This window comes from Dermacentor albipictus, chromosome 1 (assembly GCF_038994185.2).
Source record: "Dermacentor albipictus isolate Rhodes 1998 colony chromosome 1, USDA_Dalb.pri_finalv2, whole genome shotgun sequence".
Classification (NCBI taxonomy): Eukaryota; Metazoa; Arthropoda; class Arachnida; order Ixodida; family Ixodidae; genus Dermacentor; species Dermacentor albipictus.
The window spans coordinates 507,325,327-507,345,482 of NC_091821.1; the positions used below are offsets into that span (position 1 = coordinate 507,325,327).

At 48.3% G+C, this 20,156-nt stretch overlaps 1 protein-coding gene across 11 annotated transcripts in view; it reads left to right on the top strand.

Moving 5' to 3' along the window:
- LOC135907570 (uncharacterized) overlaps positions 1 to 20,156 on the top strand; it is a 136,942-nt gene that overhangs the window by 108,086 nt on the left and 8,700 nt on the right. For 9 of the 11 annotated variants that reach the window (XM_070532606.1, XM_070532607.1, XM_070532597.1 and 6 more), the window contains one exon: positions 20,029 to 20,140. The gene's annotated coding sequence lies outside the window, so the exon portion shown is untranslated. Of the gene's footprint in view, positions 1 to 4,338; positions 4,460 to 6,016; positions 6,044 to 20,028; positions 20,141 to 20,156 lie in introns of those variants that run through there. The other 2 variants (XM_070532603.1, XM_070532602.1) reach the window with 2 other exon arrangements.

Sequence of the window (20,156 nt, forward strand, 5' to 3'; positions counted from 1 at the left end):
GGCCGCCTAGATGGCCACTGGGAGCTGCTGCTCCTGTGTGGCTTCTTTGGCTCGCTGGACGGCCCAAAGTTGGTCTTGGAGTTCTGAGCTGAGCAGCACGGCCGACCACCGCGCCTGTAGATTTTCTGGGGAGACTGCCATTTTATTTTGATATATTTCACATCCCCACAACATGTGTTGAAGGGTGGCTCTAACAGACTTGCATAGCTTGCACATATCGCTCTCGTAGAAAGTTTTTAGTTGAACGGGACTCGTATAAGTTTCTGTTTGTAGTCGCCTCCAAGTAACGGACTCAGCTCTGTTCAGTTTAGTGTGAGGCGGTGGTAATACTCGCCTCCGATTTTGATAGAATTTGGTAATGTCACTAAATCTTGTTAATATGTCTTTTTCTCTCCAGATTTCCTCCTCCGCGTTCTCCTGACCGATGGAAGTCACTCTTTGCTCAGCTCGGCGAGTAAGACCTCGAGCTTCGCGGTGTGCTGCCTCGTTGAGGTTGACTGCGGGAATGTCTGGAGTCGTATGCGCTGGGAACCAGATCAATTGCCTGCCGTTCTTCTCTGCATTGGAGAACTTTGCTTCATTGACTCTGATGATATGCCATGCCTCAGGAGAGATCCTACCTTTTGCATAATTTCTAATGGCCGCTTGAGAATCGCTAATGATGTACTGAGCATTCGTGGAGACCAATGCTAGTGCAATGGCTACCTCCTCTGCGGTCTCGGAATGTTTGGTATTAACTGATACTCTTGTAAGGGGTTTTTGGATGTGATCTACGATTACTGCTACATAGCTATTTCTGTCTGGGTATTCAGCCGCGTCTACGAAGGTTGCTCTGTCGTCTGACCCAAAGCTTCGGATAATTTTCTCTGCTCTACTCTTGCGTCTGCCGTCGTTGTAACCTGGATGCATGTTCTTGGGTATATTTGGTACTAGGAGTTTGTCACGAATTTCTCTCGTTATCGTCATCTTTTCCCCGTATAGATTGTGATAATTCATTCCTAGTTTGCTTAGTATATGCCGTCCCGTTTTGGTTTTGGTTAGTCGCTCTGCTTGAGATGTTTGTTGTGCTTCTATGAGTTCGTCCAGTGTGTTGTGGAGTCCTAACTTTAGCAAGAGATCCGTGCTCGTACTGATGGGAATCCCTAGCGCTAGTTTGTAAGCTTTTTTTATCATGTTGTTAATTTTACGCTTTTCAGCTACAAACCAATTGTGGAAGGCTGCTATGTATGTGATCTGACTGATTCCGAATGATTGTATCAGCCGTATGATACTTTCTTCCTTCATACCTTGGTGCTTGTTAGTAATTCGTTTGATTAATCTCATGGTGTTTGTTACCTTTGTGTCTAACTTCATTACGGTTTCCCTATTTGTGCCTTTGTTCTCGATTACCAGACCCAGCACTTTGAGCTGGTTGACTATTCGGATATTCCGCCCGTTCTTGGTGTGTAGCTTGATTTCCTCATGAGCCTTGTTTCTGTCGTATCCTCTGGGAGGCCTGCCTCCAAGTGTGGGGCGGTACAATAGAAGTTCAGATTTGTCTGCAGAGCATGTGAGGCCTGTTCCTATGAGGTGTTCCTCTACTGTGTTAATTGCAGTCTGGAGTCGTTGTTCTATTGATCCGTCGCTGCCATCACAGGTCCAGATAGTAATATCGTCCGCGTAGATTGTGTGATTCAGGGACTCTATGTGTTTTAATTTTTCGGGGAGTCCCATCAAGACGAGATTAAACAGCATCGGCGAGATGACAGCGCCTTGCGGCGTGCCGGCCGCCCCTATGTCGATCTCGGGCGACTTGAGCCCTCCGACGGAGATGACTGCTTTCCTATCTGATAGGAAGCTCTTGATGTAGTTATACGTCCGTTGCCCTAGTCCTATTCGTTCGATGTTTTCCAATATGGTTGCGTGGTTGGCATTATCGAAAGCTTTTTTAAGATCAAGGCCCAAGATGGCCCTTGTCGAGCGCGTGTTATAATCGATTATCTGATGCTGAAGTTGGAGCATCGCATCTTGTGTCGAAAGATTTTTGCGAAATCCTATCATTGTATCTGGGTATACGTTATTATCCTCTAAGAAGTTGTCTACTCTGTTTAAAATTACATGTTCCATTAATTTTCCGACGCAGGATGTTAGGGAGATTGGTCTGAGGTTGTCAATCTCAAGCTTCTTACCAGGTTTTGGAATAAGCGTTATCGTCGCTTTCTTCCATTGAGCTGGCACTTCTCCCTTTACCCAACACTCGTTTATGTATTCTGTTAATTTGGCTATCGATTCATCATCCAGGTTCCTGAGAGTCTTGTCCTGCTTGACCATGACAATAACAAGAAAAATCACATGCAAGCCATTAATAAGTTAATACACGCATATGAGGGTACAGAAGATGAATTTCTCAATGAATTACAGCAGAAATACTTAAAACAGGCACCCCCTTGCATCTATCCTAGCTACAACGGGAATACAAACGCAAAATTAGACGAGGAACTCACGGAGTCAGAAATCCGCGCGGCCCTACAAAAGTTAAATACCATTAGGCACTATATTAGCAAGAGTTTGGTGGCGCACCCCACCGCCCCGTTCCAAAGCGGACGCTCATAACATCCATCCATCTGTGCTTCAGCACCGCCGGCCATAGAGTTTCCCACTACATTACCTAGAGGAAATCTGGCGCCATAGAGTTTCTCAACACCTAGAAGGTAATCTCGCGCCACCGTCTATGGGAGTTTCTTAAGAGGGCACCGTGCCGTCATGGGAATGACGGGATATGTGTCTGCGAGGCTCGTGTTGGCTGGTGTTGTAAGAGGCTTCGTCTAAAACGTAGATATGGCTACGCAAATAACGCGTTCTCAAAGTAAAATCTTCATAAAATGTTTCCATTCACACACATTACTTCTTTACTCACACACAATGCATGACCAAGCGAAGAAAAGCAAGAACAGACGACCAACTGTTTCAAAGCGAGCGCGAACCTTTTTGTCTGTCCTCCAACTTTAGCGGCCCGCTGATACTTATTACGTAACAGGTAGTCGTACACACAATAACAAGTTCTCATAGTTAAACGAAACATGTTTTCGCGTAATAATAAAGCTAAAACAGCTTTTCACGTGCTGTTCTAGTAGAAAATGAATCATTGTGACAGACGGAACGGTACTTGCCAAGCGCGTCTTCAAGGTGTCCTGTCTCTACGAGAACGATGCCAATCCGAAGTCGCAATATACCGGCATTCCCATGCAAACCACAGCGCAGCAGCGCCAGATTTCCCTCTAGGTAATGTAGTGAGAAACTCTATGGTTAGCACACTCTCAAGTTCAACAAATGGCATCAGAGGGCGAAAAAATCGACCGCGCGCCTCTGCTAACAAAACAAGCGTAGTGGCACGGCCGCTCAATGAAAACGCACTTCGTGCGGCCCGTCGCGTCGCGCCGGTTTTACTGGGCGAGGGTGTGATGCGAGAGTTTACAGTTTCCGCCATCGGGGCGCCACTGCTCCGGGACGCTTTGCAGGCGGAAGAGCGTCCGAGGGCCGCAGAGCCAGTGGGTCTCATGCGTCGCAGCGGTTTTTTTTTGTATTATATACGACTGCCCTACTGGATCGGCGCACGTGTGTGATCGTGTATGGTGTGAACAGACGTTAGCACAGACAGTACCATGCCGCACAACTGCTGTGTGCCGCTGTGCAGCACCAACGCAAGGAAAGATCCGACGATCCGATATCATGAATTTCCGTGCGATCCTCAACGGCGGGCAGCATGGTAGAAGAACATGGTTTCGCCATGTTTGGCGAAAACAACCGTGAAGCTTCCCATTCAGGATGGTGAAACTAGTCTTGCCAGCTGCCATCTCATCTGCAGCCAGTGAGCTCTCGAGTGAGCTTGAATTCATCACTATGTGGAGTGAGCTAGTAGCTGATATAGAGTTAGCACCAATTGCATACCTCGCTGGCTACGTTGCACGTGCATGTGAGGAAAAGGTAGTTGTTTTACAAGTTAAAAAAATTGGATTTAGGCGTGCATTCTTTTGTCCTTTGTTTAAGCAACTAATTCACAGACACACACAATTTATATATATATATATATATATATAGTCATATAATGAGAAGCCAACAACATTGTTGGCTTCTCATTATATGACTATTAATTATCGGGTCCCTCGATTAACCCCCTTTCTTCTCGTTTATATATATATATATATATATATATATATATATATATATATATATATATATATATATATATATATATATATATATATATGTTGAAATATATCTGGTTGATTTCATTACGAATATAATAGATATGTTCTTTTAGTGCCGTTTTTCAAGCTAAATTGTTATGCTATTCTTCAGGTGGCTTGTAATTCCTGCAAACTCCTTTTTCAAGCAGCGAGGCCAGCTGCAGCAATTTATAGATTGATCCGCAACGTTGATGATGGATGGCTAAGGTACCCAACAATAGAAGCAGTTGGCCTGTGTAAGCTTGTATGCACCTTCGTCACCAAGGTCATGAAGTGCTCAGACGTGAGACAGCTGAGGACCTCTGCAGAGTATTTTTGAGCAAGCTCATAAGACCATTGTTGACGAACTGGGCTAGCAGCCTGAATTCGACAGTGGAAAAAATTGTGCTTACCTATAAACCTCTCTCGAGGAAAGTTCTGCGCTTGTAACGCTTTCAGATTATGTGTACATGAACTTTGAAATGAAAAGAAAAACTGGACTCAACCTACTGACTTCTGGCTTTATTGTTTTCTTTCCGACCATTGATGTAGGCTAGTAGTGCCCATTTGCAAAATATTTCCCGCATATACCCGCGAACCGGCTGAACTATAATGCAGTACATTTCTGCATGTCCAGAAACGTAAAACAGCGTTAATCATCGGCTCTAATTGTGGACCAGACTGATCAGAGTTCGCACTTCTTAAAACGGGCATTTTTATGCTAACCAACTAATTATATGTAACAAGTTAATATAGCGAATAACCGGCTTCGTGTGTGTCGAACGCTCGAAGAATCGCACCTAACATAGGTGACTTCCGACTCAAACTGTCGCTGACAGCTGCAGTGATGCTGTCGTACTGCTATCAGTAGAAAATCGCCAGTAGACATTGCCATTCACATATTGTGAAACACCGCTACACAGCTCTTTATCGGAACAAATCAAGCGCTGACCGCACGGCCGCGGCGGGCGGAGAGCACGGCTCTCCACCCGCAACTGTCCCGGAGCAGTGGCGCTGCGGCGGTGCCGATGGGAACTAGGCGCGTCACGCCTCTCGGCCGACACGACGGGCCGCACCAAGTGCGTTCCATTGAGCGGCCGTGGTAGTGGAATCATTTTGGGATGCTTACGTTAGTTTCAACAATAGTGCCTAGAATATACTGGCTAGTGTGCCGTCCGCGGCCTCTCGGGTGGCACCAAATGCAATGAATGCCGGCGGCTGCCACTAGGGGCGCTGCAGAGCAGGTGGGTGCCGCGGCACCATCCGGTCTTCGTACCCCGCCGTGTTTCCACAGCATCGGCAAGCGGGCTGCTGCGCTTTTTGTTTTTATTAAGCTGTAGCAGCAGTACAGTTCAAATGTGGGCAGCTGATTTATAAATCAGGGTTTGTTTCGACTACAACAGGCTTCTCTAGCGCTTGTCGCTTGCGTGAAAAGCGTGTGCTAGCTCAGCTGGGCTTCGAGCGGGGAACCTGATGTGTTTCTATGCTGGCGAAGAGAAAACGTAATTTCTAAGGCAAATGCCTTGATCTCCATCTTCCAAGGCCGTGTTGCGAGATACAGAACATATCACACGATCCAAGGAAGGCCAGAAACGAACCAAAGCATGTCCAGCCGTGTATAGGAGATGCTAAATGATTAGCAACTTTAATTATTCATTATAGTGATTGAATTAAGGGGATAAGGCTGAATTAGAGGGATTAAGGTGTATTAATTAAGGATTAGAGTGAATTAGAGTAGGCTTTACAAGGCTTTCGCCTTCGTACGTGTATATCTTCGGCGATAGCTAAGGACACTTGTTTTCTTATTCTAGCGATGATGGCAGCGTAATTTTTTAAGGGTACGTTTCAGGTTACATTTTTCATTCTAATAAAGTAAAGGAATTCTAAGGTTACGTTACTGTTATATTAATGCATAACCATTCAAAACCGCTGTAACCGATCATCTTTTGAAATGACTTGAATTTCTGTGTTCTTTCTTTTTATTTTATTTGCTGCTATTTCTGCTTACTATCTTATTGTTGTCCTCATAGGTTTGAATGTTTTTAATGGTTTGTAAACCATGTACCCATCTCCTCATAATTCCCATTGGGCCCCGAGGATAGGATAATAAGGAAAAAAAATGCCTGTAAAATGGACTGCACGTGGTGTTCCGTGTAATATACATTTTTTTTATACCTGGTAAATACGTGCAGATTTCTTTTTATGTCTGATATACGTGAACAAAAATAGGAAACAGATATTTCATTTAAGCGTAACAAAGATTTTGTTCATGCGTAACAACAGTCAATCGCAGGCATATAAGACAGCCCTAGATGATATAATGCACACATACATGAATAGATCGCGCAGTGACGCAGTTTCAGGAGCTTCTGCCGTTGCCTTTGCGCTTCCCTCTCTTTGTTGAAGCCTCAGCGTGGTCAGGATCGGCGTCCAGGGACTGCCGACCTTGTCCAACACCACGAAAACCCGTTGACCATGATCATGGATGTGGAAGTTACCAACGGCGACGATCCAGCAACAGAAGGATATCCAGAAGACCCGGCGGATGGATCATGGCTCACCGCTCGCGGCCGGCGGAGACGCCGCGCCGACGATAAGTCTGACCCAGCAGCCCGCCGCCAAGAGACGCAGCACTCGAACCAAACTGTACCACGACGACCCCAGAGGCCGCCACCTCTGCCCATTGACGATTTTAAAGTCATCCTGCGCCCGAGAAACGGTCTCACATTCGGTGAGTGGCCTCGCCACACTCTGACTCGCGCCGTCGGCATCGAGGCGCGCCTCAAGGAACAAGAGGTCGACGAACTTCACCTACGTGTTCAACGTGCCCAAAACATCGCCCTCATCAGCACGCCAAGTGAAAGAATAGCGACCAGCCTTAACAAGATGACATCGCTTGCACTTGGCCCGCATCTCTACCCCATCTCAACATACATCGCCTCCCCCGATAATTCCTCCAAAGGAATCATCACGGGTCCCGACACAGGGACTACATCAACCGAACTTTTAGACCACCTGTTGGCACCTGGGGTGGAAATCCTCCATGCTCGCATGATGGGGCGAACAACCACGGCCATCATAACATTTGCTGGCCTCAGGTTACCGCGCTACGTTAGGTATTATGGGGCCGAGTACCGTGCTACATACACACCCCGAGGGCCCAGGTATGCAGCGTATGCCTCACAGTGGGCCACCGTGCGGACGTCTGCCCCACGCCAAGCATCAAGCGCTGCACCACATGTGGGACTGAAAACCCATCCACCACCGAACCTCACCAGTGCCAGCCCCGGTGCCTGACTTGCAAAGGGGATCATCCGACAACCGATCCCAGCTGTCCGGGCCGGGCACGAAAGCCACCCAACAAGCAACGAGTGCGCCAGGAACTCGAGAAACAAAAACGGCAACAGCATCGTCCTCTGGCCCAATCTAGAGAGCGACGAAGCCGATCGTGGTCCCGCTCCCGATCTCGGTCCCGATCCCGGTCACGATCTCGGAGCCGAGGCCCCTGCGAGTGTTCTAAGAACCGCGAGCGGGTACCGCCATCATCCTCATCACCACCGTCGTCACCACCACCCTCGTCACCACCACCAGTGGCACCACCACCGGCCAAGAAGAAGCCGCCACCACTACCGCAACAGCTACCATTAGCAGCGCCCGAAGGGCCAGCCGGACCTAAAGGGGTAAGTTGGGCGGAGGGCCCGCCGCCTTCACTGCGTAAATCTCCCTCACACTCATCCGAACCTCAGTCCCTACCACAAACTCAATCCCAATCCCAGGCGCCTCGCGCGAAGATCCCTCCCCAGTCCACAACTGCATTGTGCCGCGATCTCCAGCAGGAGCTTCGACGAGAATTGCACCGAGCTATACGGGAGATGCGAGAAAGCATTCTCACGGAGGTTAAGGAAATGATCCGAGGCGCCTTTGTAGACTTCCAAACAACCGTCCTGAAACCAATGCTGCATGAAATTACTAACGAACTCATGCAGAGCGTGAGAGAGCTCACGGCACAACCCCTTCCCCCTAAATCATCCTCCTCCTCATCTTCACTAGTCGCACGCGCTACACCAACCTCAGCGCCGTCACTAGCGACAAGCGAGCGCGCTCACCCGTACGTTCGCCCAGCCCAGCTACAGAATGATGGCGCCTGCAATGCAAATGCAAAATAGAACAGCGGGACTGACGATGTGGCAATGGAATTGCAGGGGGTACCGTTCTAAACGGGGCTCGCTGCAACAGTACGTTGCCGCATCGTCAGAACCGCCGGACATCATACTTCTCCAAGAGCCGGGCGCCACCCTTGTAACTATCAGTGGCTACGAGGCCATTAGGGGCTCGGACGAGGCGAAAGTGTGCGCGCTTGTGTCCAGGAAACTCACCTATACCCATACTGACTCTCACGTCAGATATCCCTCATCAAATCATCGAGGTTGTCCCCGCGGACACGAGACAAAATAGCCTGTACACCTTAAATGTATACAGTGCACCTCGAGCTCGGTGGGACAATTTTCAGTATCTACTCTTGGAACTCATCAAGTTGGGCCCGGTGTCCGTAGTGTGCGGTGACTTCAATGCCGCACACGTGGCCTGGGGCTATCGCAGTAACACACCAAAGGGCACCCGGCTTTGGGACCTCACACATAATCACCGATTCACCCTCATAACAGATCATACCCAGCCTAGTCGCCAGGGAAATAGCGTCGAGAGAGACACTTAATAATAATAATATATGGGGTTTTACGTGCCAAAACCACTTTCTGATTATGAGGCACGCCGTAGAGGGGGACTCCGGAAATTTCGACCACCTGGGGTTCTTTAACGTGCACCTAAATCTAAGTACACGGGTGTTCTCGCATTTCGCCCCCATCGAAATGCGGCCGCCGTCGCCTGGATTCGATCCCGCGACCTCGTGCTCAGCAGCCTAACACCATAGCCACTGAGCAACCGCGGCGGGTGAGAGAGACACTTGCCCAGATCTCACTTTCACGAGGGGGGTCCAGGGCGAGTGGCAGAACACTGGCGAGACGCTGGGTAGCGATCACCACATTCTCATCATCCGCATCAATCACACAAGTTACAAACGCCCTGAAAAGAAAATTTGCATTACAAATTGGACCAAACTTCGCGTAATCCGTAAGGATCGAGCCACAGGAGATGAAAGCCCCAAAAATTATGCCAGTTGGCTCAGTGTTTTACGCAATGATCTAAACAAAACGACTAGCCGCATAACCACGACGACAGAGACCCCCGAGGTTGATCCGCATCTCCTACATCTGTGGGACGCGCACCGAGGTCTCACGAAGCGATGGAAGCGGCAAAAGTTCAATCGAAAATTGCGCTCCAGAATATCCCAAATTACGAGAGCAGCCCAGGAATACGCAGACCAGCTAACCAGTGCTAACTGGCAAACGTTTTGTGGTAAGCTAAGTGGTACGCTGGGCACCGCGAGAACGTGGGCAATCCTTCGGTCGCTAATCAATCCGACAAACACAAAATCCCATAAAAACCGGCAGCTTCAAAATTTCCTCCACCAGTACGGAGGAGACGGAGACCAGCTCCTGAAGGACCTTGAACAAAGGTATCTCTCCCGTGGCTCTAAGCCAAGCTATCCGGACTATCCGTATAGAGAAGAAAGTGACCCGCTAGGCACTGACATAACTGTCCAAGAAATCAAAGCCGCACTCGCAGACATTCATAGGAACACCGCACCTGGAGAGGACGGGATACGTTATACTCTACTGCGAAATCTCCCGGATGAGGACCTGGAAACGCTCTGTGCTATGTACAATCAGCACGGGCACGCCGGCACTCTTCCTCTAGAATGGCGACGTGCCGAGATCACTTTCATGCTCAAGCCCGGAAAACCCCTGTCGATCCAAAATTTACGGCCGATTTCCCTCACATAGTGCATCGGAAAGCTGCTTGAGTATGTAATCCTAAAACGGCTTCAACCTTTCTTGGAGATGCAAAATTTCTTTTCCCACACACACTTTGGATTTCGCCCCCATTTGTCCGCTCACGATGTTCTTCTTCAGATAAAAGAGGATCTCGTAGACCCCCCCCCCCCCCAATCAGGGCTCAGACGAGAGCGCTTTTGGCGTTTGATGTCAAAGGAGCTTTCGATAACGTTTCCCATGGTCTCATCCTTGAGAACCTGGCCCACTCCCACTGTGGCTCCCGTATGTACAATTACGTGCGAGCCTTTCTCAAGGACCGTGTAGCCACAGTGGGAATGGGCCCATATCGGTCAACAGACATTAAAGTTATTGGAGCGGGGACACCTCAGGGGTCGGTGCTCTCGCCGACGCTATTCAACATAGCTATGGCGAGACTACCCCAGTTACTGGAGAAGGTTGAGGGGCTATACCACGCGATATATGCTGACGATTTGACTCTCTGGACGTGCACCGGCTCGGATGGAGACATTCAGGACCGCCTACAGAAGGCGGTGGATATAGTGCAGGCGTACCTCGCGACTGGAAACCTCGAATGTGCTCCAAATAAATCAGAACTATTACTAATCCGACCGGGAAGCAGCTATGAAACGCCAATTCCAGTGATTGAAGTGAGAATACAAGGCATACCAATTCCCACTGCACAAAAGGTCAGAATCCTTGGTTATCACCTACAATCCAATGCCAAAGCTCACTTCACTGTAGATATCCTTGGTCGACAGTGCGAGCAAATCATCTGTATGATGAGGCGCGTTAGTAACCGCCGCTCAGGTCTCAAGGAAGCCGATATGCTGCGGTTGGTCAAGGCATGCATTATCAGCCGGCTAACCTATCACCTCCCATACCACAACCTGACGCTATTTCAGGCCAACCGTATAAACACAATTATTAGAAGAGCCGTTAAACAAGCACTCGTAATTCCTGTATATGCTTCCACGGAACGACTACTTGCTCTCGGGGTACACAATACCATCGAGGAACACATCGAAGCGCACAGAATGGCACAACTCGAGCGATTGAGACTGACCCCTACAGGCAGGCATTTGCTCGCACGGCTGGGCTACCCACAGCATTCACCCTCTACGCGAGAGCATGTCCCAGTCCCATCAAACATCCGAACCTTACTCACCATAGCGCCCATACCGCGCAATATGCATCCAGAGCATCATAATGGTCGCCCGGATGCACGTGTCAGATACCTTCGGAAACTCCTCAACGCCCAGCCGGAGGGCACCGTCTATTATACCGACGCTGCCCACTGTGCTCTTGCGACCAGAAACAAAGAAAGACAAGTGTCGGTGGTGGCGGACGATCAAGGTAATGTCCTCACCTCGTGTAGCGTCCAAACCGAGGCTACGCTCACAGGGGAGACGTTGGCCATAGCACTCGCTTTCAACCACATCGTCGGTCACATGAAAAGATCACCAAAACACGACCACATCATCATTACAGACTCACAAGACGCATGTCGAGCCTACCTCAGGGGTCATATACCTCAGGAAGCCAATCGCGCTCTCACCAGCACACGTAAGCTCCCCGCCATTCCAGATCCCTCAGTACCACGCATCAGGCTGATTTGGACACCTGGTCATGCCTCACTGTCGGGCAATGACCGCGCTCATGCGGCTGCCCGAGAGCTAACCTGCCGGGCACCTGGCAGTGAGGCGAGCAACCCATATCAAGCCTCCCAGAATTTGCCCAACACATACCGGGACACTCTAGACTTTTACAGACTAGGGCGCTTGCAATATCACCCTAGGGCCTCCCAGTTCCTTCTCCCGGGATGAAGCCGTGTCCCTGAGACGGCTTCAAACCAACTCGTATCCGAACCTCCTCTTTCTCAACAAGCTCTCCCCAACCTTATATCCCACCACCTGCCCAGGGTGCGGTGCACCACCGACGACGTTCCACGTCACGATTGAGTGCCAAAAACCACCTAAGGATATCCCTCTTCTACAATCCCCCCAACCAACATATGCGCAGTGGGAGGCGATCCTCCGTCGCTCCGAGCCTCGGGTCTGGCTGGCCCTGATACGACGAGCACGAGCGGTAGCGACAGCCATTGGGGCCCTGGACTGAGGGCCCCAACCACATAAATCCTTTCACTTTATAATAAAGTTTCTTGTCTCTCTCTCTCTCTTTGTTGATGCCTTTTACAAAAAAAAACGAAACCTCAAGAAAACAAAGAACTTTGCAACTGCTGTCAAAAGCTGGTTTTTCATGCTCTAGGCACCCTGGTTGAGGAAAGGACAGCTGTCTGCAGCTGACCTGAAAAATCAGCTATACTCGCTACATGTAACTTGTTTTTGCTGAAGAACACAGTAAAAGCATCTTCCCCGGCCTTCACAGCGGTTGACGTCTGGCTAAGATAGACAAGCAAGGCCTCCATTGTCAAAATGGGAAGTGCAATAATGAAGCAGCGTCTGTACTAGCTTCAGCTTTACTTACGCAAAGGAAGCCTGCACAATGTGGTCAAGAATTTTGGGCAGTAATCTATCGTGCAACATAACCTGCAGTCTAGTAGATCAAAGAACTACTGCTCGTTTTTTCATTTTTTTTTCACTGGTACTCAGGAAAAGTAAGCTGAATGCTTAGCAAACTCAGTAAATATCGTAGGTATAGCTTAGGGTTTCAGGCGTGGTCACGATGGAAGAATACTTCCACCGTGGGCGTGTTTTATCGCGGGGAATCTCGTGGACAACGTCATTCACGGTGATAGAGAACGCGCGCTCGACTAAGCTGTTTTCGAACTGTTTTTTACAAACCGCAGCAGTTGGTGCCGGCCTTCTGTCCGTTCTCCTGATCATTCTTGCCCATTCTGCTGCCGCTTCGTATCAGATGGTAGAGTGAACAAGGATACACGTCCTTTGTTCGAGCGGTAACCGCTTCCACACAACGGCACAAAGCAGGTCCTCTCCTTGCACTGTCTCAGCTTCGGCATTTTTTCACCGCCGCCGCATAGTTCTCGCAATGACAGGCACACGAACATAACAGCCACGCACTCACTCTTTGACAACACCAAGCGCAAACACGCAACGCTGTAATAACAGTTTACCGGTATTTTCAAGTGCACGGCGGCACGGATTCATTCGTTCGTACACTCAGACTGGTTGCTTCTTTGTTTCTAAAACTAGTTTCTTGCGCTTCGATGTCTCGCTTTATTTAACTTGGGGTGAAGTTACGTGTTTGCAAGCGGACATGTAAGCCCGGAAGTTAGGTTTCGGTCGTGGGCCATTCGGAACTAAAGCCCCTCATTCTCCCAAAGTAGCGCCATTCGCTTCCCTCCTCCTCCGCTCGGCGCGGCCTCGATGGTGGCGCCGCTGGTGGCGGGCCTGCCGTAGCAGACGACAACTAACACGCTACGGGAGGAAATCCGCAGAAAAGTTCGTTCGAGCCCTGCGGAGCAGTTTTTTCAATCGAGATCTTTCTTCGTCAGTCGGTAACTGGCCTTTAGAATTTCGTGCTGGAATTGCGGAAGAAATAGAGAAAACGACCATTATTCAAGGCGTATTTAAGGCGTAAAGCGCGCGACGTTGAGAGTTCGTGTTGCTGAAACACGACGCAAGCACGCGGTGTACTCAAACACGCGTGTAATTACGAAAGTTTCAGGTGTTGACAGCGTGAAAGTATGTGTACGTGGTTTCGTAGGTTCATTCACGTACTTACAGGACACTTTTGTTCGGTCGGCGCGTGAGAGATTCCGGCTGTGTGCGGTCAGCAATGCCTGGCAACAGGGCCGTTTTTTTCATTGCGGGGTGCTTTGGTAATCGTGACGACATATTGTTTTTTTTTACAAGTACTGCTCTAGGAGAGCACATGTAATGGCTAACGGAGGTCTCTCAAGAGCACGTAACGTTACACTAATGCAGGCGTCGCAGGGAGTGTTCGCATACAAAATTGGCTCTCCGCAATCTTATACCCCCTTGGCATGCACAGGCTTCGGCGAGCCCCATCCCTGGTTCTAGCTTTGGTGTTCCGGTTGCCACTTTGGTGCCCTAGAGGCGCCGTCAATAATACGAAATAATGACAAGTTGTTACAACTAGTGAATAAAATTTATTGAAGAAATACAATTGCGCCGAGGCGCCAACTTCTAAAGCAGCGCTAGCGCGCGAGTATTATGAAACGCCAACGAGGAATTTACCGGCCCACGAACGACTCTACGATCAAAGTGCACGTTAAACATCCCCAGGCGATCTAGATAAAGTTATCCGGAGCCATCCACTACGGCCTCCATCCTAGCTTTAGTCGCTTCGGAACGTTAAAAACCTTAATCACCACAAATCAAATCAATACATGCGGGCGTACATTCGATGCTAAAAGACTGCATCGTAATTCATAGTGAGCCTTGCAAAAGCGTCGAGAATGTGCAAACTTCTGGTGGAGCTCAAAACACACCCTGAATAAAGTCGCTTTTATGTAACAGGCCAGCTGCAGATGCGTGCATTTCACCGCAAGACGAAACTACATGAAACAAAGAGAGCACATTCGAAAAAAAAAGTCAAACAACGCGCTAGAAACCACGCAGAGCATGAACACACACTTTTTCGAAGCGGTAGGCGTGAACTAGGCTCAAAATAAGAGGTTGTGAGTAGCCGTGGCCCTTAATTCACTAAGCCGTGCGTTTTTTGCCAATTCCTCGAAGTCAGCCCGCTCAATACTGCGAATGCACACTTCTTTTTGCGTTGCGCCCGCCGGACGGCAAAGCAAAAAGCTTTTTGCCCTCGCTGTGTCTCTTGCGGCAACCGAAGCCGCAGCAGCATGGCATCGCAATTAAGTTCTCGGCCCTGCACGTTCTATTACGCCAACGCACTCAGTGAGTCCGCCTGCCGTACTTTCGTCGCGCAGGCCCAGCAATGGAGGTCGGCGCGCGCTGGAAAGAAAAAATTACAAAAACGCGGCGCCTGCTCCGCGCTGGAAAGAAAAATATATACAAAAGCGCGGCACCTGCTGCCACGTGACACAGATTGGCCAATAGCGAAGCGGAGGAGGCTGGGGCAACAGGAGGCGTGGAGGAGGACGCGCCAGGGTGAGTGGGGTGGCGGAAAGATCTAAGAATGGCGCTACTTTTGAAAAATTGAGGGGTTTTATTCGGAACACGTCTGCATCGAAACGGGAGCTGGATTTTGCTGCGGCTGACAACGGCAATAACGGAAGATAACACCGCTACTTCTATCGTAATATAATATCCATCTCATTACCTTCCAGGGGGGCACAAGTTAACGAACTAGATCCTGCATGACATATGGGCAGTCAGGATCTCAGTTGCTGTTTCCTAAATAAACCTTTATTTGCGAGGCTGTCGTTATACACACACAGCCAGGAAAGAAAGAGCCATATCGGAACGCGCGTCTCATTTTTCATCTTATTGTAACCGTGGTCGTACGTGACTCCGTAGCCTTATCAATATACATATTAAACTTTTTTTTCGAGTCCGCCGGCAACTTCTTTCATCCAGAAAACCGAATAATCCTTTGGTAAAATTAAGTGAAAGTACAGAATTTAATGTATTAAACAGCTGCAAGCATGATAATTCACCCATATTTCGTACTTGTTGGTTCCAAATGTTCTTGCTGTTCAGTTTGGTTTATCGTAGGGCATTTATTTTCGCAGTAGTGAAGCGGTGCATCACGTTCGTGCAGAAAAATAATGCATAATTCCTAATAGCTTCATGACTTTCATGCATTTGCTTGTGCAACGCCTCCTCTAGAAAGATGCCTGCGGCGTCGCTCGCTTACCCATTGTAGCCATCGCACCTTGAGTTGCGGTCAGTTGTCAAGAGATGGCGCCACTTACGTCCCTATCTCCGTCCCATGCAGAAAATGGAGAGTTTCCAGGAAGAGCTTCTCGAACAGGTGCAAGAGCTCAAAAATGAGCTAAACATGGAGAGTGAGGCACGGAAGGTAGTTGAAAAGAGACTGAAAGCAGCCGAGGAAAAGCTGAACAGGTCCGCCATTGTGACCGAGAATGTGCGTGACAATGAAACGCAGACCCTCGACGCGACAGGCGCGGGAGGGTCAGAGAAATACGCGGAACGCAGGCAGGGTAATGATGGGTTAGCTGGAAAGAGCAGCACCTACCTTGAGGCCGCTATGCGGAAAAAGCAGGAGCCGAGGGGACAATGCCCCTTGTCGAGTCCGAATCACGCGGAAAATGACAAAGGGAAGCAGGGAGAGGTAGGAGAGTGTGAGAGGGTGATTATTGCAGGCGATTCAAACCTGGCTGGGTGCTCAAAAGCAATTGTGAAGAGGGTGAAAGGCGACAAAAGAGTGGCGGTAGGGACATTTCCAGGGCGCACACTAGGTTCTGTCATGGAGCGAACAAAAGAAAAGCTCGCGGAAAATGCCCACGTGCGCAACCTTGTCATAGTAGCAGGTGGGCTAAATGACGTCCTAAACAGGAAAGGGCCAGGACTAGCCCAGCGCTTGGCGAAGGGGGTGGACGACTTGCGTGAGCTATCCCCTCAGGTGCAGATCGTGGTGTGCGCGGTGCCGGAGGTGCCTGTGCGTGACAGTCACGTACAAAGAGCCGTAGTGGCTGCCAATGAGGCAATATGGAAAATGAGCCGAGAGAAAGGCTTCGAGGTTGTCGAAGTAAACAGGGAAGTGAGAAGTTGCGGTGGTTTTAAACGAGACGGGATCCACTTCAATTACAGGCTAGCACGAGAAGTGGGCTGGCGACTTGGTGGTCGCGCTGTTGCTTTTTTAGGGGGCCCGCGGGCGCTCAGGAGGTCAGAGTAGATAGTAATGAAGAAGGCCCCCTAGGGGAACATCAGAAGAGCATCGCCGTCGATAATAGAAAAAGGAGGAAAACAAGAAAAAGAGCTCGCCATGCAATAGGTTACATAAGCATGCAGGGCGGCAGAAGAAAGGAAAAGTGGGCAGAGATTGAGGAGCAGTTACACAGAGAACAAATAGGGGTGTATGCGGCTACAGAAACGCACCTTAGAGACTCAGAAGAGCCACCAGTTATTGACAATTATGTTTGGGAAGGGTGCAACAGAACTAAGTCGGAAAGAAAGGGAAGGGGAGTCGGAACGCTCATCCATCAGGGAGCCAAATGGAAAAGAGTAAATTCACAATGTCAAGAGCATCTCTGGTTATCAGGTACAATAAGTGGGAAAGAAACTTGGCTGGGCGTTACGTATTTGTGGACCGGAAAAAATTGCACAGAGAAAAATAAAGAGTTAGTGGAATGCATAAGCGCTGATATTAAGGGTTTCGGGAGTGGTGCTGAAGTTGTCCTGTTAGGTGACATGAATGCCCACATACAGGATTTAGATGGCTATACCGACAATAACGGGAAGTCAATGCTGGACCTTTGTGAGCAAAATAACCTCGTGATCGTGAATACAGGGCCTAAGTGTGAAGGACAGATCACGTGGGAAGTGGGAAACCGGCAATCGACCATTGATTACTGTCTGATGACAGAAGGAATTCATGATAAGTTGAGAGAAATGGTCATCGATGAGGAAGGGTTTAACAGCATAGGGAGTGACCATAAACGCATCATATTGAAAATGGTATATGTAGTTGGGAAAGAGAGCAAGGAGAGCAAAATGGCCAGTCCAAATCTGAACGCTGAACAAATAGCAAATACAGTCACTAGAGTTGAGGAAAAACTTGGCAAATGGCCAAGTAAAGAGTGGGAATATGGTGAGCTTATAAGTGTAATAAAGTCAGAAATACGGAAAGAGAACCAACATGTTCGTTGGAAAGGAAAAAAGAAACCGAAAAGCTGGTGGAACAAGGAGATACGAGAAGCGATCGCCGAACGACAGAAAGCATCTCGAGACCACAGGCAGGCAAAGAAGGCGCAGTTGCCACAGGATGAAGTAACCAGTAAATGGGAAATATACCGGGAGAAAAAGTCTAGGGTTCAAATAATGGTGCAAGCAAAATTAAAAGGTGAAAGTGAACGTTGGTTGTCAGAAATACGTGAGAAACAGAAGGCCGCACCTAGAATATTTTGGAAGCACATAAAATTATTAGGCAGTAAGTCAACAACAATACAACAACATATCCTAGAAGAAGATGAAAACAGACTCGAAGGAGAAGCGGCAATAAATTACATCCGAAAAGCAACAGCCGAATCTTTCCAAGGCAATGACGAGGTTATACATGTTGAAAAAAAAGAGCATGAAAGAGACCCAAGGGGAAAAGCAGCTGGTGCTAACAAATTTAAACTGGAAGAAAGCGGAAGAGAAAATTCCTAAGCGTACAGCCACAGGGCTAGACGAGGCTGATAAATGAACTAGGACCAAAAAGTAAGGAAGCTCTGGTGAAAGCAGTGCAAAGAACTTTAAAAGATAGACGAATACCAGACAGCTGGCGACAAAGTAGAATGAATTTGATTTATAAAGGAAAGGGGGAGAAAGACAGAGTTCACTCGTATAGACCGTTGACCATTACATCGGTAATATACAGGCTAGCAATGCAGGCAATCAAATTAAAGCTTCAAGCATGGACAGAGAATAATGGCATTTTAGGAGAGGTTCAGAATGGTTTCAGAAAAGGTAGGCGTTTGGATGACAACTTGTTTGTTCTTACTCAGTGTATTGAAATATCAAAAGCAGAAAGCAGACCGTTGTATATGGCCTTTTTAGACATTACAGAAGCCTACGACAACGTGGACCGCAACATACTGTGGGACATCCTGGAAGGGGAAGGCTTAGGTAACGATTGTATACAGCTTTTGAGAGAGATTTACCTAGAAAATACCGTTTGCGTTGAATGGGAAGGGATGAGGAGCGAGGAGAAAGTTCATATCAACAAGGGACTGAGGCAGGGGTGCCCTTTATCCCCGCTGTTGTTTATGATGTACATGGTGAGGATGGAGAGGGCGCCAGAAGGAAGTAATATCGGGTTTAATCTCTCATACAAACAGGCGGGTACAGTAATAGAGCAGCAACTCCCAGGTTTATTTTATGCGGATGAAATTGTGTTGCTAGCTAACAAGCAAAGTGATTTGCAACGTCTGGCTAATATCTGTGGACAGGAAGGCAACGATTTAGGCTTGAAGTTTAGTGTTAGAAAATCAGGTGTTATGGTATTCAATGAAAACAGTGAACAGACAGTGGAGATACAGGGCCAAGAAATACCTCGGGTAACAGAATATAAATACCTTGGTATATGGATAAACGAAGGCAATGGATATATGGAAACACAGGAAAAAACCATAACAGTAAAGGGGAAGAGAAATGCAGCGATAATGAAGCACAGAGCGCTATGGGGATACAATAGGTACGAGGTCCTCCGAGGTATGTGGAAAGGTGTAATGGTTCCAGGACTTACTTTTGGAAATGCGGTTGTTTGCTATAAATCAGGGGTACAATCAGGACTCGACGGGAACCAAAGGTCAGATGGCATGGTGTCTAGCGGTGTGGTATCACGGCGGCAGCGGCGGCCGCGACGGCCGCACTGCCATGCGGTGAAGTGCGCATGCGCGCATGTGTTGCAAGCGACCACCGCAACGATCGCTAGCTACCGCTTAGAGTAAAAAGGAGGAAAAGGGGAAAGATAAGGGCAGCAGGTTTTCGGCGCACGCGGCAGGCATCTTTTTAAAGGAGGCGTTGGCTTGTGGAACCATGCGGTGTGATCTCTCCTAGTGTGTAAATGAACGCACAAATGTTCTCATTTGTGATCTTAATAATACTTAAGCTGTTGACATGCATTGTAGTTAGGCAAACATCAATTTTATGGACAATAGCAATATTTATTTAACATGCTGCTTAAGCACCCTAGAACAGACAGTGTACATTTGCATGTGTTCTGCAGTCGCAAACCATTACAATATATATGTCACACCTTTTTGCATTTCATATTGCAAAATTTTGCTTTTTAAATTTCTGATTCAGTCAAAATTTCTGTTCCAGACATGCAGTAATGAGGACGGCACCAGTATAAAGCAACACACTCCACGCACTAAACAGAAGCTGCTGCCTGCTACAACAAGGTCGTTGTGTGGACGTTGGCTACTACTACAAGGTAAACAACACACGTT